The following is a 17,330-nucleotide window of genomic DNA, read 5'->3' as shown; positions in this document are numbered from 1 at the left end:
TCAGCCCTTCCACTAGCCACTTTCCCTCTGGGAATCCCTGTCGAAACCAGATGCAGTTTGATTGCCATCTTAAGTGGAGGTACAATTCACAAACGTTTCCCCCTCGGCCTTGAAGACCTTTGGTCACTTGCGGGGTTGATATGACCCACAATTCAATGCAAACTGTCGTCACATGTCAAACTCTGGTGGCCGTGAAGTGTCAAATTAAATCAACAAGGCTGCATGTTCGGCATGTCAGAAAAAAGTATGAAGCTAGCTTGCTAAAAAATATATAGACGCCATTGATTTTCGCTTGGGCAAATTGGCTTAGTCTCGTTGGATAGCCTATCTAGTAATCTCTAAATATTGTTTATATTTGCTTATAGTACTGATGACAGTTTGTCTGTTAGTCAGACACAACTTTACCAGGCTGAGTGTTGACTCAACATATAGGCTACTTGCTGATGTTTAAAACCCTTTTTTTGACTAGCTACATGCCGAATAGATAGGCTACCCTCACACATCTGAAATTATGTTTACTAATCATGGAATGAATGCAGTTACTTGCTGTGTAACTGTGATATTGAGCTAAATGTGCTCAATTGTTTTTCATGGAATAATTGCTCTTCAAGAGGTGATCACATTACAACCAAATAATATTGGCATTTATTTGGCAATCGTTAACAATGGTTTTAGCTGGCGGTGCCTTGCCCCCATAGGCAAATCGAACGTTCTGCACCTTATTGTGACGTTTATTGATAACCTACTTGCAATTACTATGACAAATAAAAATTCTCCCTTGTTATCTAGCCAACTACACAGAAATCACTTCAAACTGAAGATGGAAAGACAGCATGCTAGCTGCATTTAGTTTCCTTTGACCTGTTTTCTATTTGGATTTTTTTGTTGCATTTGTCCATAAAAATAATGCTGATCTTGATTTTGCCTCCCTTAAAAAAGCTGTATATATTGTCCAGACACGTTCACTCTCTAGATGTTGGAGATCACGTTTCAAAACTAAAACAACGTCGCAGATGTCAGAAAGACAGACCAGACTGCAAGGTTTATACAAGTCCCTGCTGTTGCAAACCAAATGCTAGGTTAAAAGCAAGGGGAAATATTTTCTAAAGGCCTTTTTACAATGTAGATCAAGTTTATGGGACAGTGGATGCAAAGTTATTTCTCTGATAGGTTTAAACTGCGTTCCAGCTGTTCTATCAGCATCCAGGAATAGACCCACCCATTGTATCATAAAAGCAATACATGTGACTTGCTCCATCAGTATCAGTCATATTGACCCCAACAAACATTTTCAGCTGTTTATATTGTTGAAAAGAGGAGATTCCTAGCTTCAAAATGTTGTTTAATTTAAGGATCGGCCCCTTTTTTCAATTTTCGCCTAAAATGACATACCCAAATCTAACTGCCTGTAGCTCAGGCCCTGAATACACACAAATCTAAAGTAAAGGAATGTAATTGAGAATATATAAATATTTGGACGAGCAATGTAAGAGCGGCATAGACCAAGATACAGTAGAATAGGATAGAATACAGTATATACATATGATATGAGTAATGCAAAATATGTAAACATTATTAAAGTGACTAGTGTTCAATTATTAAAGTGATTTCAAGTAATTTACATAGGGCAGTAGCCTCTAATGTGCAAGTGATGGCTATTTAACAGTCTGATGGGCTTGAGATAGAAGCTGTTTTTCAGTCTCTCAGTCCCAGCTTTGATGCACCTGTATTGACCTCACCTTCTGGATGATAGCGGGGTGAACAGACAGTGGCTCGGGTGATTGTTGTTCTTGATGATCTTTTCGGCCTTAATGTGACATCGGGTGGTGTAGGTGTCCTGTAGGGCAGGTATTTTTGCCCCCTGGTGATGCGTTGGGCAGACCACACCACCCACTGGAGAGCCCTGCTGTTGCAGGTGGTGCAGTTGTCATACCAGGCAGTGATGCAGCCCAACAGGATGCTCTCGCTTGCTCATCTATAAAAGTTTGTGAGGGTTTTAGGTGCCAAGCTACATTTCTTCAGGCTTCTGAGGTTTAAGAGGCCATGTTGCGCCTTCTTCACCACACTGTATGAGTGGGTGGACCATTTCAGTGTGTCAGTGATGTGTATGTTGAGCAACTTGAAGCCTTCCACCTCCATTAAGGTCCCGTCGATGGGTACGGGGGATGCTACTTCTGCTGTTTCCTAAAGTCCACGATCAGCTCCTTTGTTTTGTTGACGTTGGGAGAGAGGTTATTTTCCTAGCACCACACTCCCAGGGCCCTCACCTCCTCCCTGTAGGCTGTCTCATCATTGTTGGTAATCAGACCTACTACTGTTGTGTCATCTGCAAACTTGATGATTGAGTTGGAGGCGTGACTACGCATCCTTGTGAGGCCCCAGTGTTGAGGATCAGCGAAGTGGAGGTGTTGTTTCCTACCTTCAACACCTGGGGGTGGCCCGTCAGGAAGTCCAGGACCAAGTTGCACAGGTTGGGGGCAGACCCAGGGCCTCAAGCTTAATGATGAGCTTGTAGGGTACTATGGTGTTGAATGCTGAGCTATAGTCATTGAACAGCATGCTTACATAGGTGTTCATCTTGTCCAGATGGGATAGGGCAGTGTGATTGCGATTGCATCATCTGTGGATCTATTGGGGCAGTAAGCAAATGAAGGTGGGTCTAGGGTGTCATATAAGAGGTGATATGATCCTTGACTAGTCTCTCAAACTTCTCGATGACAGAAGTGAGTGCTACGGGGCGATAGTCATTCAGTTCAGTTACCTTTGGTTTCTTGGGATACAGGAACAATGGTGGACATATTGAAGCATGTGGGGACAGCATACTGGGATAGAGAGATATTGAATATTTCCAAAAACACTCCAGCCAGCTGGTTTTCAGTTTTCAGCCCTGCGCTTTTTTCATTCTGCATGTTGCAATGCAAATATTTGGCATAACTTATGGTTTGTTTGCTACTCATTTGACAGTTTCACAAAATAATGTGTGGTCAATATGTTTAAAAATAAGTTTGTGGGTGTAAGGTTCTGTTTTTCTTTTCTTAGTTAACCTTTGTCGTTGTGTTCTTGAACATAGCCCTGTTTCTTTTTGTTCTGGAACTTAGCCCTGTCTTTCATTTTTGTTCATTGATTTCACCTTTGTTCATTTCTCACCTGGTCTCATCAGCTCCCTATTTATTTAAGTTCTTTCTGTTTGTATGGTTGTGAGGTTTTTGACTGCCGAAGGCCTAATAAACATCTGCCACGCTCTGCGCATGAATCTACACATTTTTCTCCCTGAGTATTCATTACAGAATATCTCACCTAAAAATGGAATGTATTCAGCGGAGCTACAGCAGCACCTAACCCAGCAAGATGAGTTTATGGAGGAAATTTGCCATCTTCTCCGCCAGCCAGGTATCGTAACCCATAGCCCTCCTTCGTTCCCACCCATGCCTGGAAAATATGACGGTTTGCCTGGGAAATGTCATTGATTTCGGATGCAATGCAGCAAAAACATTGAGCACAACCCCACTAACTTCGCCACAGACAAGAACAGGGTGTATTTTGTTGTCTCTACTCACAGGCAAAGCCCTGGATTGGGCCACCACGATATGGACTGCCAACAGCACAGAACTTGGATCCAAGACCCACTTCCACCCCTCTTCATAGAGGTATTTGATCACTCCCCCCGGTCGTCCTACAGGAGACCTCTTCATAGAACTTCAACAAGGACACAATTCAGCTGCCGAGTATGCTGGCCTGTAGAGGTGAACCTTCAGGATTTAAATCAATACATTCGTATGTCCATTGACCACCTAATTGCCGACCGCCGAAGAACTCTGCCACCCAGGAACCCGAAACCTTCTTTCCATGATCCCGTCCGAGTCTTCCAGAGCCCATGCAGTTGGGCCATGCTCCTCTCGCGTGTATTGAATGTCAAAAGCGAATCCAAGAAGGGCTCTGCCTATACTGTGGAGGGAAAGATCATCTACTCAGCCATTGCCCCGTTCGTCCCCCACGGAGGGATGAGAAGGGTCCCTCCACTGCCATGCAGGTAGGTGTGACCTTATTTCTAAATATATCCGAGGCAATTCTCCATCCCAGTATTGATAATTGAAGGGGGTTGCCATTGCGCACAGGCTTCATAACGCACCTGACGCAGAGCGTCACCCTCCAGATTGGAATCTTCCACACCGAAACCCTTCAACTCATGGAAATCTCATCCCCCAAACAGCCTCTCATCCTCGGACACCCCTGGCTTTGTGGTCACAACCTTTGACATCTCGTGGCAACAAGGTGAACTACTGTCCTGTTCTTCCACCTGCTTCTCCAGTTGTCTCAGCCTACCCAGCAGAGCCACCACCATTGAGTCCTCGGCAGTGCCACTCACCATACCATCTGAATACATCCGGGAACAGCAATATCTTCAGAAAAACCAAGGCCTCCACTCTGACACCACATCGCCCAGGAGACTGTGCTATGGACTTACTCCCTGGATTGTCCCCACCGAAGGGCCGTATTTACCCACATCTATCCCAGAAAATGAGGCAATGGAGAACTACAGTACATTGAGGAATCACTCAAACGGTTTCATTCGTCCTTCTTCTTCCCCGGCTGCATCCAGCTTCTTTGTTGGAAAAAAGGACGGTGGTCTCCGTCCATGTATTGACTTTCGTTCCCTGAATGATGTCAAGAACCGTTTCCCCTCTTCCTCTGATCGCAGCGACCCTTGAACAAGTGGGCCGTGCCAACATCTATACTAAACTCGACCTGCAAAGTGCATGTAACCTTGTCAGTGTACGTGAAGGTGATGAATGGAAGACGGCCTTCATCACTGCTTCGAGTGCACTACGCATACCTGGTCATGCCTTACGAACGCCCCCGCCGTTTTCCAATCCTTTATGAACAAGGTTGTCCAGGATATGATCAACCGATTTCTCATCGTCTACATTGATGACATCCTGATTTTGTATGTGTTCCTTCAGGGAGTAGGACGTGTACATCATGTTTAAAAGTTTCTTCAACTGCTCCTTGACTTTCATGTGAAGAGTACCTTCCATGTAACCTCGGTAGACTTCCTCGGCTTCATACTGATACCTGGAGGGGTCAGCATGGATGAGAACAAAGTCACCGCCGTCAGTAACTGGCCCAAACCCACCACTGTTTTAAGGAACTCCAACGTTTCATTGGGTTCTGTAACTTCTAGCGCCTGTTCATTCGGAACAACCTTTGTCTTTGTGCTCTGGAACATAGCCCTGTCTTTCTTTTCTTTTTTTTCATTGATTTCACCTGTTTGTTTCTCACCTGGTCAAATCAGCTCCCGATTTAGTTCAGTTCTTTCTGTTTGTATGGTTGTGAGGTGTTGTGAGGTATTGCTTGTTTTTTGACTGCCTACCTGTGGTTGACCATTGCCTGCCTGTGACCATGATTCCTGCCTTCTGCAAAGGCTTAATAAACATCTGCCATGCTCTGCGTATGACTACACCTTTTTCTCCCTCAGTATTCAATGCAGTGGGAGTGCTAGCAAGCTAAACTGCTAGTTAGCTAGCTTTTTAGTTGACTGTTAATGAATGACTCATTTTGAAAGGGGGATCTTGATTAACATCTGAGGCTTTTAAAGTGTACTTATACCATGATTTCTACATTCAAACCAATTGGATTGGCTAGAAAACACGTCGTTCTAGTGAATTCTAATTTTGATCAGAAAACATATCAAGCCAATACTTTATGCTAATGAGCTAGCGTGACTGAAAATGATTGAGCATGTCACAAATATTACACTGAATACCAAAGCATGCCAAAACAGAACTGAACACATAAAGTAAATGGTACAGTGCCCAGGTATAAAACCCAAAACAGTTTGTAGTGTGTACTCACAGACAACCAATATTGTCATATTCAGTAGGCCAACATTCATTATTTAAAGCTAAAATCCTGAGTTGCCACATCCATTGTTGGACTTATAAATGAATGATATACTGATTCTTGAAGACTACAACTTATAAATGCTCCATGAGCTTGGTTCAACTGTCATACCCATAACCCAAAATAAAAGCTTGGTTTATTTACTCCAATGTTTGTAAACAAACACTATTGTCTCAAAACATGGTTAAAACGAGATTCTTTTTTTTATATATCATGGATGGTCCTTGCATCCATAGCTCTGTCTATGAATTTGAGATGGGCTACATTTCTCCAGGGCCCATCCCTCAGCTTTATACCAAAACAGAGGCTGAGTGTCCGGTTTGTTATTGTTTCAATTAAGAATTCTAGCTGTAGCACTTTCCTGCAGTCGATGACCAAAAGGCCTCAATGACCAAAAGGCCTTTGGCCTCATGGGTGAAATGTTAATATTTTATTACATTTTATTTTTACGACAGAAATCCGGTGTTTCTATGTCAAACAGTTTTATATTTCAGTCTTCTGTGATGTACTGTAAATAGCGTGTAATATTGGGATGTAAACTCAATGTAATACATACCTGACGTGGTACAGGTGTCTTTTTTAAGCCCATAATCATGTGTGTGTGAGGTGTATACTTTTGTTTCAAAGTAGATTTGTTTAAGACTACCAATAATCACTGTGGCCCTGATTTTAGCCAACTGCAGTAAAAGGTTAAACTCTGAAAAAGTGCACAGCAAATGTACACAGAACACGTCATAAGCCATGACAAAATGTTTATAATTACATGAAATTAGCTTTACATATCACACCCTGGTCTGTTTCACCTGTCTTTGTGGTTGTCTCCCCGCTCCAGGTGTTGCCCATCTTCTCCATTATCCCCAGTGTATTTATACCTGTGTTCCCTGTCTGTTGCCAGTTCGCCTTATCTTGTCAAGCCTACTAGCGTGTTTTTCTGTGTTCCTGTTTTTCCTAGTCTCTGTTTTCTAGCCCTCCCGGTTCCGACCTGTTCTGCCTGCCCTGACCTTGAGCCTGCCTGCCCTCCTGTACCTTTCAGACACTGACATGGTTAATGAACTGCTTGTCCTCGACCTGCTTATTGCCTGCCCTTTGTAATTTTAATAAATAACAAGGGCTCGAATCATCTGCCTCCTGTGTTTGCATCCGAGTCTCATCCTGAGTGATCATATGAAAACTGCAACATTTTCTCTCTGCCCCATTGCAAAATGATTAGAATTGCAGGAAATTAGCTTTAAAACAGCAACATTTTCTATCAGCCTCATGTAAAAAATGTGTAAATGGCATGAGATAGTCTATAAAACGACACATTTGTTCTCTGCCCCATGGCAGAATGTGTAGAAATACAGGAGGTTATCTGTTTTCCTAAAAAATCTAATGAAAATGTAAGAGCACTGAATTTAAGGGTATAAAGTTCACGCGTATGCTACAGTTAAGAGTCTATTAATGAACTTTGGGCAGCATTGTGGTTTGAGCATACAATTCCATTTCGTTGGACACAGCTGCAATGAGCTTTAAAAGGCCCAAGGGTAGGCTATCCTCTAATCTCATGTCAGAGCAAGAGAGCAGGCTAGATAAGAGATGCGGCATGTTTGTGAAAGGGGGCAGTGGGTTTAATAAAAACAGGGTGGTCAATACCACGGCCCTTACACCATGTGCACTCAACAGTATCTGTATGTCCTGGGGTGCTGTCTTGTAATCCAGCAAAGATGTTGCTTTCCAGGTCAACAATAAGTCTGTGAGCACTGCAATGCAATTTCCACCATGTACATGGTTGCTGCTTTCATTTATGATATTATTACATCTATAAACATTCTAACAGAATTACTGACATACCAACCAGATGCTAACACACTAAAGACAATAGTATGAACGATTAGGATTCATATGTAGCCTACTGTCCCCCTCTCCCCTGTAACTATTCCCCAGGTCGTTGTAAATGAGAACGTGTTCTCAGTCAACTTACCTGGCAAAATAACGGATAAAGAAAGAAAATAATAATGATTCAGGAATAATTGTTATTACCATGTGAACTGGTAACACTGTAAAAACAACATTTAAACCAGCCTCATGGATTGTGAGCACTCAATTTCAAAATGTATGACCCATTAAAACAGATGGCTTGATGACATGATTTGAACCTGAATGTGGTGTCATAGTTGCAACTGTAGGTCATAAGCAGGTGCATGTGCGGAGAGGAATACTTCAAGTTTGGTTATGTGCTAGTCGGTGGCCCATCACAAAATGCAGGTGCATTGTTTTATGTTGCGATGTAGTGGTAGACAGCATCAAACAGAATTTGATCCCTCATTTGGGGGAATTTCCTGTTGGGATTTCTCACATCAAAGGCAGCAGGTGTGGAAGATCCCATTTGGTTTATCTGCTGCTTCAGGAGACCTTTTTGAAATGAATGGTAATGCCATATTCTCATTTGCCATAGCGTATCTGTGTCACTCGATTCTTTGTATGTATAATTCCTCATTTGTATTTGATTCACTGTATGCATCGTAAATAACGATTCTCCAAACAGATTAGCAAATCTGAGTTGAGCATGAATATAAGGTCCTTCACTCCCTTTACTGATTGTCAAGTGCTGAGTTGCTGATTTTGAACATTGTAAAGACACACGATTGACAATTTTGCCTTTTCTAAACTCCGTTAATTGTCTTCGGAGCCAAGCTTTTGAAAATGACAGATGGCATTGCTTGGAAAACCCAGTGAAGTAGCCTGACACTTCTTCCTCAGTTCTTCTCAAGCATCATTAATGGCTCTTCATTCAGACATTATTGATAGAATATTACTGTGGAAATGTATTCATGCAATTTTAACAGAGCCACTTCGAGAGGAAACGCAGCCTCTAGGAATTTTGACTCAGCCACTCTGATAACAACAGGTACAGGATTCAGCCAGAGGCATCAACAATGTTGGGGTAGTAAATTCACACTTGGAATTGTATTATATTTCACAGGTGTTGTTGATCATTACTTATCTGTGGTAAAAGCTATAGTAAGGTAAAGCCTTTCATTGTGGTCCACTGTCAATGTTCCAATAAAATGCACAATTTCATAATCATATTGTCTAAAGACAACTTTCACCAGCAAGCAAGTAATGTTTAATGTACGTATTAGGTGCGTGTGGAGATGCAGCACAATCTGAATGAAATTAGACTTTTAATACCCAACTGAACTCAGTTTTTCCATATTCCCTTAGACGTTCAGTAATTACAGGAGCTACTCTAGGTACATCCCCCAAAGATGCAGAGAAAAAAAATCCAGAAAGCATCTGAGGTTAGAGAGGGAGAAAGACTAAAATTACAGATCTAATAAAAACAAATTAGACTGCCTTGGAAATATTAGCCATCAGACACCTCCATCAGTGTCTAACAAACAAATTCACTGCACAGAGATAGAAGGAGGAAATTGCATGGAAAGCATGGAAAGCACAGACAAAACTCCCCCTGAAGTCAGGAAATGAGCTTAGATGTTTGCTTAGAGAGGTGTGGAAGATGGCCCACTAGATATCCCCCATAACCTCCATGGGCATCTCAATAAATACTGATGCTTGCAAGGACAACACAGATTGTTTTAAATTAGTACTCTGAACTTTTGCTCATACTGATACATTCAATTAATAATAATTACACTAACAATTCCACAAGATGCAATGAGTTTTAATTTCTGATCGCCATGACTCTTGTTTTATCGTAACAATCCTGATGCACTGAATGACAGCATATGCCATGTTGCATCGACTTCGTCAAAGATGATCTATAGACTGACGAGTAATGGGACTGGCAGCACTAACATTGGGAATAAATGCCCACATAGGCCGAAGGCAGGCAGGGGGAGGCGGGATCAGGCGGGGACATTCTAGCCAATGAGAGGACAGTTATGTGTGTGAACAACAGAGACAACTGATATAAAATCATTTTTCTCAAAGTTTCCGGAATGGCACCTATATCAGTACATTAGTAAGAACCTAAACATGACAAAACTTATATTTGATCAAATAAGCCTCACATCAAATTAGCTATTCAATTTTATGTTGACCGAATTCATCAATTTCTCATTGACCTCCAAAAACAAAAATCCCCACTTGATTTGCTTCTATTTTCCGCACAGACAGAGTTTGGTGCAGATTCAAGCATCTCGTTTCACCCCCTTCATCTCTGAATTCCCTCAACAAGTCAAATAATTTATCATATTTCTAGCTAACAGCTTGTAAAATGGATTGCAGTCCTTGAGCCCTCTAAACTTTCGTATAATTTCAGTCAGTAATTTTGAAAGTTGTGCCACGAGCCAAAACATGTCCCTGTTTTTTGTGTACTAAGTCATTCAATTGTGTACTACGTCATCCCATTTCATGTGATATGATATGAATTTTGCGTATGTTACAAATCCAATTTGTGCTGCTTAAGAACCAGGAGTGCATCTTTAATGAAGAAATTATGTGATAGAGTACAAAGCAGTCAGATGTCATCACACATCCAAAATTAAACTCCACATAGAGAGGTGGAGACTTTTGTGAAAAGCTCAGAGCTTTTTCACAAGAGCACCTCCTCCCAGCTGCCCACTGCACTGAGGCTAGGCGACACGGTCACCACCGATAAATCCATGATAATCAAACATTTGAATAAGCATTTCTCTATGGCTGGCCATGCTTTCCTACTGGCTATCCCAACCCCGGACAACAGCTATGCACCCCTCGCAGCTACTTGCCCGAGCCTCCCCAGCTTCTCCTTCACCCAAATCCAGATCGCAGATGTTCTGAAAGAGCTGCAAAACCTGGGCCCGTACAAATCAGCTGGGCTAGACAATCTGGACCCTCTCTTTCTAAAATTATCCGCCGCCATTGTTGTCACCCCTATTACCAGGCTGTTCAACCGCTTTCATTTAGTCCGAGATCCCTAAAGATTGTAAAGCTGCTGCGGTCATCCCCCTCTTCAAAGGGGGTGACACTCTAGACCCTAACTGTTACAGACCTATATCTATCCTGCCCTGCCTTTCTAAAGTCTTTGAAAGCCAAGTTAATAAACAGATCACTGACCATTTCGAATCCCACCGTACCTTCTCCGCTGTGCAATCCGGTTACTGAGCTGGTCATGGGTGCACCTCAGTCACACTCAAGGTACTAAACGATATCATAACCGTCATCGATAAAAGACAGTACTGTACAGCCGTCTTCATCGACCTGGCCAAGGCTTTCGACTCTGTCAATCACCATATTCTTATTGGCAGACTTAATAGCCTTGGTTTGTCAAATAACCGCCTCGCCTGGTTCACCAACTGCTTCGCAGATAGTAGAGTTCAGTGTGTAAAATCGGAGGGCCTATTGTCCGGAACTCTTGCAGTCTCTATGGAGGTACCACAGGGTTCAATTCTCGGGCCTACTCTTTTCTCTGTATATATCAACGATGTCGCTCTTGCTGCGGGTGATTCTCTGATCCACCTCCACGCAGATGACACCATTCTGTATACATCCGGCCCTTCTTTGGACACTGTGTTAACTAACTTCCAAACAAGCTTCAATGCCATACAACACTCCTTCCGTGGCCTCCAAATGCTCTTAAATGCTAGCAAAACCAAATGCATGCTTTACAACAGTTCGGTGCCCGCACCCGCCCGTCCGACTAGCATCACTACTCTGGACGGTTCTAACCTAGAATACATGGACAACTACAAATACCTAGGTGTCTGGCTAGACTGTAAACTCTCCTTCCAGACTCATATCAAACATCTCCAATCCAAAATCAAACTAGAATCTGCTTTCTATTTCGCAACAAAGCCACTCACGCCACCAAACTTACCCTAGTAAAACTGACTATTTTACAGATTCTCGACTTCGGCAATGTCATCTACAAAATAGCTTCCAATACTCTACTCAGCAAATTGGATGCAGTCTATCACAGTGCCATCCGTTTTTTTTTTTTTACCAAAGCGCCTTATACCACCCACCACCGCCGCGACCTGTATGCTCTAGTCGGCCAACACCTCCTTTGGCCGCCTTTCCTTTCAGTTCTCTGCTGCCAGTGACTGGAACGAATTGCAAAAATTGCTGAAGCTGGAGAGTTACATTTCCCTCACTAACTTTAAACATCAGCTATCTGAGCAGCTAACCGATCACTGCAGCTGTACATAGTCCACCCAATCTACATACCTCATCCCCATATTGTTTTTATTTACTTTGCTGCTCTTTTGCACACCAGTATCACTACTTACACACCATCATCTGCTCATCTATCACTCCAATGTTAATCTGCTAAATTGTAATTACTTTGCTACTATGGCCTATTTATTGCCATACTTCCTCATGGCATTTTCACACACTGTATATAGACTTTCTTTTTTCTATTGTGTTGACGGTGCGCTTGTTTATTCCATGTTGTTTCTGTCGCACTGCTTTGCCTTATCTTGGCCAGGTCGCAGTTGTAAATGAGAACATACTGTAGTTCTCAACTAGCTTACCTGGTTAAATAAAGGTGAAATGTTTTTTTTTCTTTTTTCCGTTTAAGCAGATCTGCTGTCATATTTTTGAGTAATGGAATAAAGGTATCTTTATATATTTGTTGTTTGTTCAGTTATTAAGCATCCCAAGTATTTAATATTTTTGGAGAATTACTATATTCATTTTATTTCCTTTTGCCATTATTTAGTTTTTTTCAAAGTTAAATATAGAACCTGATATTGTTTTAGTATTCTGAGAACATCTTTACTAAAGCGGGCATTGAGTTTTCAATATTGGTCAGGTATATAACGCGATCTGCAAATAAATTGAGTTTATATTAATGTTTACCAATTCTGATATCTGCTACATTTGACCGCTGCTCTCTTAGGCACGGCATCTCAGTGCAAGAGGCATCACTACAGTCCCTGGTTCGACTCCAGGGCTGTATCACATATGGCCGTGATTGGGAGTCCCATAGGATGGCTATCACAGCTCAGGAGAAGACCCAGATGCAGACAGTTTGAGGTAACAAAGGTTTATTACCAAAACAGGGGGCAGCCAAATGACAGGTCAAGGACAGGCAGAGGTCAGTTATCCAGAGCAGAGTTAAAAAGGTACAGAACGGCTGGCAGGCTCAGGGTCAAGGCAGGCAGAGGACAGTAATCCAGGGCAGTGTCACAAGGTACAAAACAGCAGTCATGGTCAGGACAGGCAGAATGGTCAAAATCCAGGAAAACTAGAAAACAGGGAAACGGGAGACAAAGGGCTGTGAGACATAGGTTTAGTCCTAGACAGATGAAATGTGGGATGTACAGTATACAGAGGGTATGGGGCAACACAAGATGAACAGCAGAGAATTCTTGTCAGGCCATTAGACCGAGGATGGAACCCAGAGGACCCAATGGGTGTGCAGAACGTCTTCCAGAATCGGGACAAGAACTGAGGACCCCGGTAGGAGATCCATGGATCCAGAAGACATGCTATGCCGTCTCTTTGGCAGAGGGTAGCTTGGGGAGAGGAATGACATGGGCAGCTTTAGAAAACAGGTTGACTACTGTCAGGATGACGGTGTTGCCATCAGACGGGGGGAGACCTGTGACGAAGACCAAGGATATGTGAGACCAGGGACGGTGAGGGACAGGAAGTGGTTGAAACAGACCAGCTGGAGCTTGCCGAGGAGTCTTGTTCTGCGCACAGATCGTGCATGTGGGGACAAATGCGGAGACATCAGGGACCATGGTAAGCCATCAAAAGTGTTGTCGCACAAAGACCAGGGTCCGATGGGAGCCCGGGTGGCAGGCAAGTGGGCCCACCTCATGACCGAGGGACAGGCGGCACCAGGAACGGCTGAGTGCCGTCGCCAGGCACGAGGTGGAAAGGATGGTCTCAGGGTTTGAGGGTGTAGCCATGGGGCTATAGCGGCGTGACAGCGCATCCGGCTTGACATTCTTGGATCCCGGTCGGTAGGAGAGGGTGAACCGGGTGAAAGGTAGGGGCCACCTAGCTTGCCTGGAATTGAGATGCTTGGTGGTGTGGAGATATTCCAGGTTCTTGTGATCCGTCCACACAATGAAAGGATGTTCCGCCCCATCCAACCAGTGCCTCCATTACTCCAACGGCATCTTCACGGCGAGAAGCTCACAATTCCCCACATCATCATTTCTCTCTGTGGCATTAAGATGATGAGAGAAGAACCTGAGGTCCCGGGCAGAACGCTGGGACAGGACAGCCCCCACTCCAACATCCGAAGTGGCAGCCTCCACCAGGAACTGACGGGACGAGTCAGGATGCACCAATATGGGAGCTGTGGTGAAGTGGTGCTTGAGGTCCAGTCAACAGCTGGGGACCACTTCAACGGGACCTTGGGAGAGGTGATAGCAGACAGGGGGGAAGCCAGGGTGCTGTAACCCTGGATAAAGTGGAGATAACATTTGGCAATTCCAAGCAAACGTTGCACAGTTGCACTCTGGACGTAGGCTGGGGCCAATCCATTCCCCGCGGCAATGATGGAAACAAGGAAGGGGATGGTGGAGCGATGGAATTCTCACTTTTCCGCGTTCACAAAAAGCTGGTTCTCCAGGAGGCGCAGGAGGAACTGTCGGACATGGAGCACGTGAGTGGGAGAAAACGAGGATGCCATCGAGGTCGACGAAGATGGACCGGTTCAACATTTTGCCTAGAATGTCATTAACCAGGGCCCGGAAGACAGCTGGAGCGTTGGTGAGACCAAATCGCACGACCAGATATTCGTAGTGACTGCTGGCCATGTTGAAGGCAGTCTTCCACTTGTCCCCTTCCCATATATATGGCTGTTCCACTGGATGTCATAAGGTGAATGCACCAATTTGTAAGTCGCTCTGGATAAGAGTGTCTGCTAAATGACTTAAATGTAAATGTAATGTAAATGTATCTGCACCAGGTGGTAGGTGTTCTGCAGATCCAACTTGGAGAAAATGGTGGCCCCCTGGAGCAGCTCGAAGGCAGAGGCGATGAGTGGTAGGGGGTAACGTGTCTTAACCGTGATGTCATTGAGGCCCCTGCAGTCGATGCACAGTCGCAGGGTTTTGTCCTTCTTCTCCACAAAGAAGAACCCTGTGCCGGTTGGGTAGGGAGAAGGACGCCCTGCATACACCCTGCAGCTAGGGACGCCTCGCTGTAGGTCTCTATAGCCTTGGTCTCTGGCACCGACAGAGAGTATAGTTGCCCCCTGGGTGGTTTGGTGCCAGGGAGAAGGTTGACACCCGCAGTCATAGGGTCGTTGCGGAGGAAGCAAAGTGGCCCGGGCCTTACTTAATACCTCCTGGATGTCCTGGTACTCTGTGGGAATCGCAGAGTGGTCTGGGGCAACTTCCGAGCCCACAGTTGAAGAGTTGTTGAATCCTAAAAGGCTATGGGATCCATCCCACTGTTTAATTCTGATTCATATACATTTTTATAGAAACTTTATCCCTACCTACATGTACATATCCTCTCATTTACCTTGACTAAACTGTACCCCCGCACATTGACTCGGTACCGGTACCCCCCATATAGCCTCGTAATTGTTATTTTATTGTGTTACTTTTACATTTTTGTATATTTAGTACATATTTTCTTACATTTGAACAGACCTGACATATAAGGGTGGTGGGCATTACATATAATGGGAGGATCATAGTATAAATAGTTATTATTTACATTATATACTGTACAATACATGACAAAAAGTATGTGGACACCTGCTTGTAGAACATCTTATTCCAAAATGATGGGCATTAACATGGAGTTGGTCACCCCTTTGCTGCTATAATAGCCTCCACTCTTATGGGAAGGATTTCCACGAGATGTTGGAACATTGCTGCGGGGACTTGCTTCCATTCAGCCACAAGAGCATTAGTGAGGTCAGGCACTGATGATGGGCGTGATTAGGTCTGACTTGCAGTCAGCGTTTCAATTCATCCAAAGGTGTTCAATGGGGTTGAGGCCAGGGCTCTGTGCAGGCCAGTCAAGTTCTACCACACCAATCTCGAGAAACCATTTCTGTATGGACCTCGCTTGGAAATTGGAATTACAGAATCGTCTAGAATGTCATTGTATGCTGTAGCGTTAAGATTTCCTTTTGCTGGAACTAAGGGGCCTAGCACGAACCATGAAAAACAGCCCCAGACCATTGTTCTTCCTTCACCACCAAACGTTACAGTTGGCACTATGCATTGGGGCAAGTAGCGTTCTCCTGGCATCCGCCAAACCCAGATTTGTCCATCGAACTGTCAGATGGTGAAGCGTGATTCATCCCTCCAAAGAATGCTTTTCCACTGCCCCAGAGTCCAATGTCGGTGAGCTTTACACCACTCCAGCCGACACTTGGCATTGTGCATGGTGATCTTAGGCTTGTGTGCGGCTGCTCGGCCATTGAAACCCACTTCATGAAGCTCCAGACGAACAGTTATTTAAAAAACATGTTTTATTGTTTTTATTTCACCTTTATTTAACCACGTAGGCAAGTTGAGAACAAGTTCTCATTTACAATTGCGACCTGGCCAAGATAAAGCAAAGCAGTTCGACACATACAACGACACAGAGTTACACATGGAGTAAAACAAACATACAGTCAATAATACAGTATAAACAAGTCTATATACAATGTGAGCAAATGAGGTGAGATAAGGGAGGTAAAGGCAAAAAAGGCCATGGTGGCAAAGTAAATACAATATAGCAAGTAAAACACTGGAATGGTAGATTTGCAGTGGAAGAATGTGCAAAGTAGAAATAAAATTAATGGGGTGCAAAATAAATAAATAAAATAAATAAATACAGTAGGGAAAGAGGTAGTTGTTTGGGCTAAATTGTAGGTGGGCTATGTACAGGTGCAGTAATCTGTGAGCTGCTCTGACAGTTGGGGCTTAAAGCTAGTGAGGAGGATAAGTGTTTCCAGTTTCAGAGATTTTTGTAGTTCGTTCCAGTCATTGGCAGCAGAGAACTGGAAGGAGAGGCGGCCAAAGAAAGAATTGGTTTTGGGGGTGACCAGAGAGATATACCTGCTGAAGCGCGTGCTACAGGTGGGTGATGCTATGGTGACCAGCGAGCTGAGATAAGGGGGGACTTTACCTAGCAGGGTCTTGTAGATGACATGGAGCCAGTGGGTTTGGCGACGAGTATGAAGCGAGGGCCAGCCAACGAGAGCGTACAGGTCACAATGGTGGGTAGTATATGGGGCTTTGGTGACAAAACGGATTGCACTGTGATAGACTGCATCCAATTTGTTGAGTAGGGTATTGGAGGCAATTTTGTAAATGACATCGCCGAAGTCGAGGATTGGTAGGATGGTCAGTTTTACAAGGGTATGTTTGGCAGCATGAGTGAATTGTGCTGACATTGCTTCCAGAGGCAGTTTGTAACTCGGTAGTGAGTTGCGTGCTCGATTTTATACACCTGTCAGCAACGGGTGTGGCTGAAGTAGCCAAATTCACTAATTTGAAGTATGTCCACATACTTTTGTATATATAGTGTGT

The sequence above is a fragment of the Oncorhynchus keta genome, chromosome 21 (genome assembly GCF_023373465.1).
Source record: "Oncorhynchus keta strain PuntledgeMale-10-30-2019 chromosome 21, Oket_V2, whole genome shotgun sequence".
Taxonomy (NCBI): domain Eukaryota; kingdom Metazoa; phylum Chordata; class Actinopteri; order Salmoniformes; family Salmonidae; genus Oncorhynchus; species Oncorhynchus keta.
Note: the sequence above shows the minus strand (reverse complement) of the source record.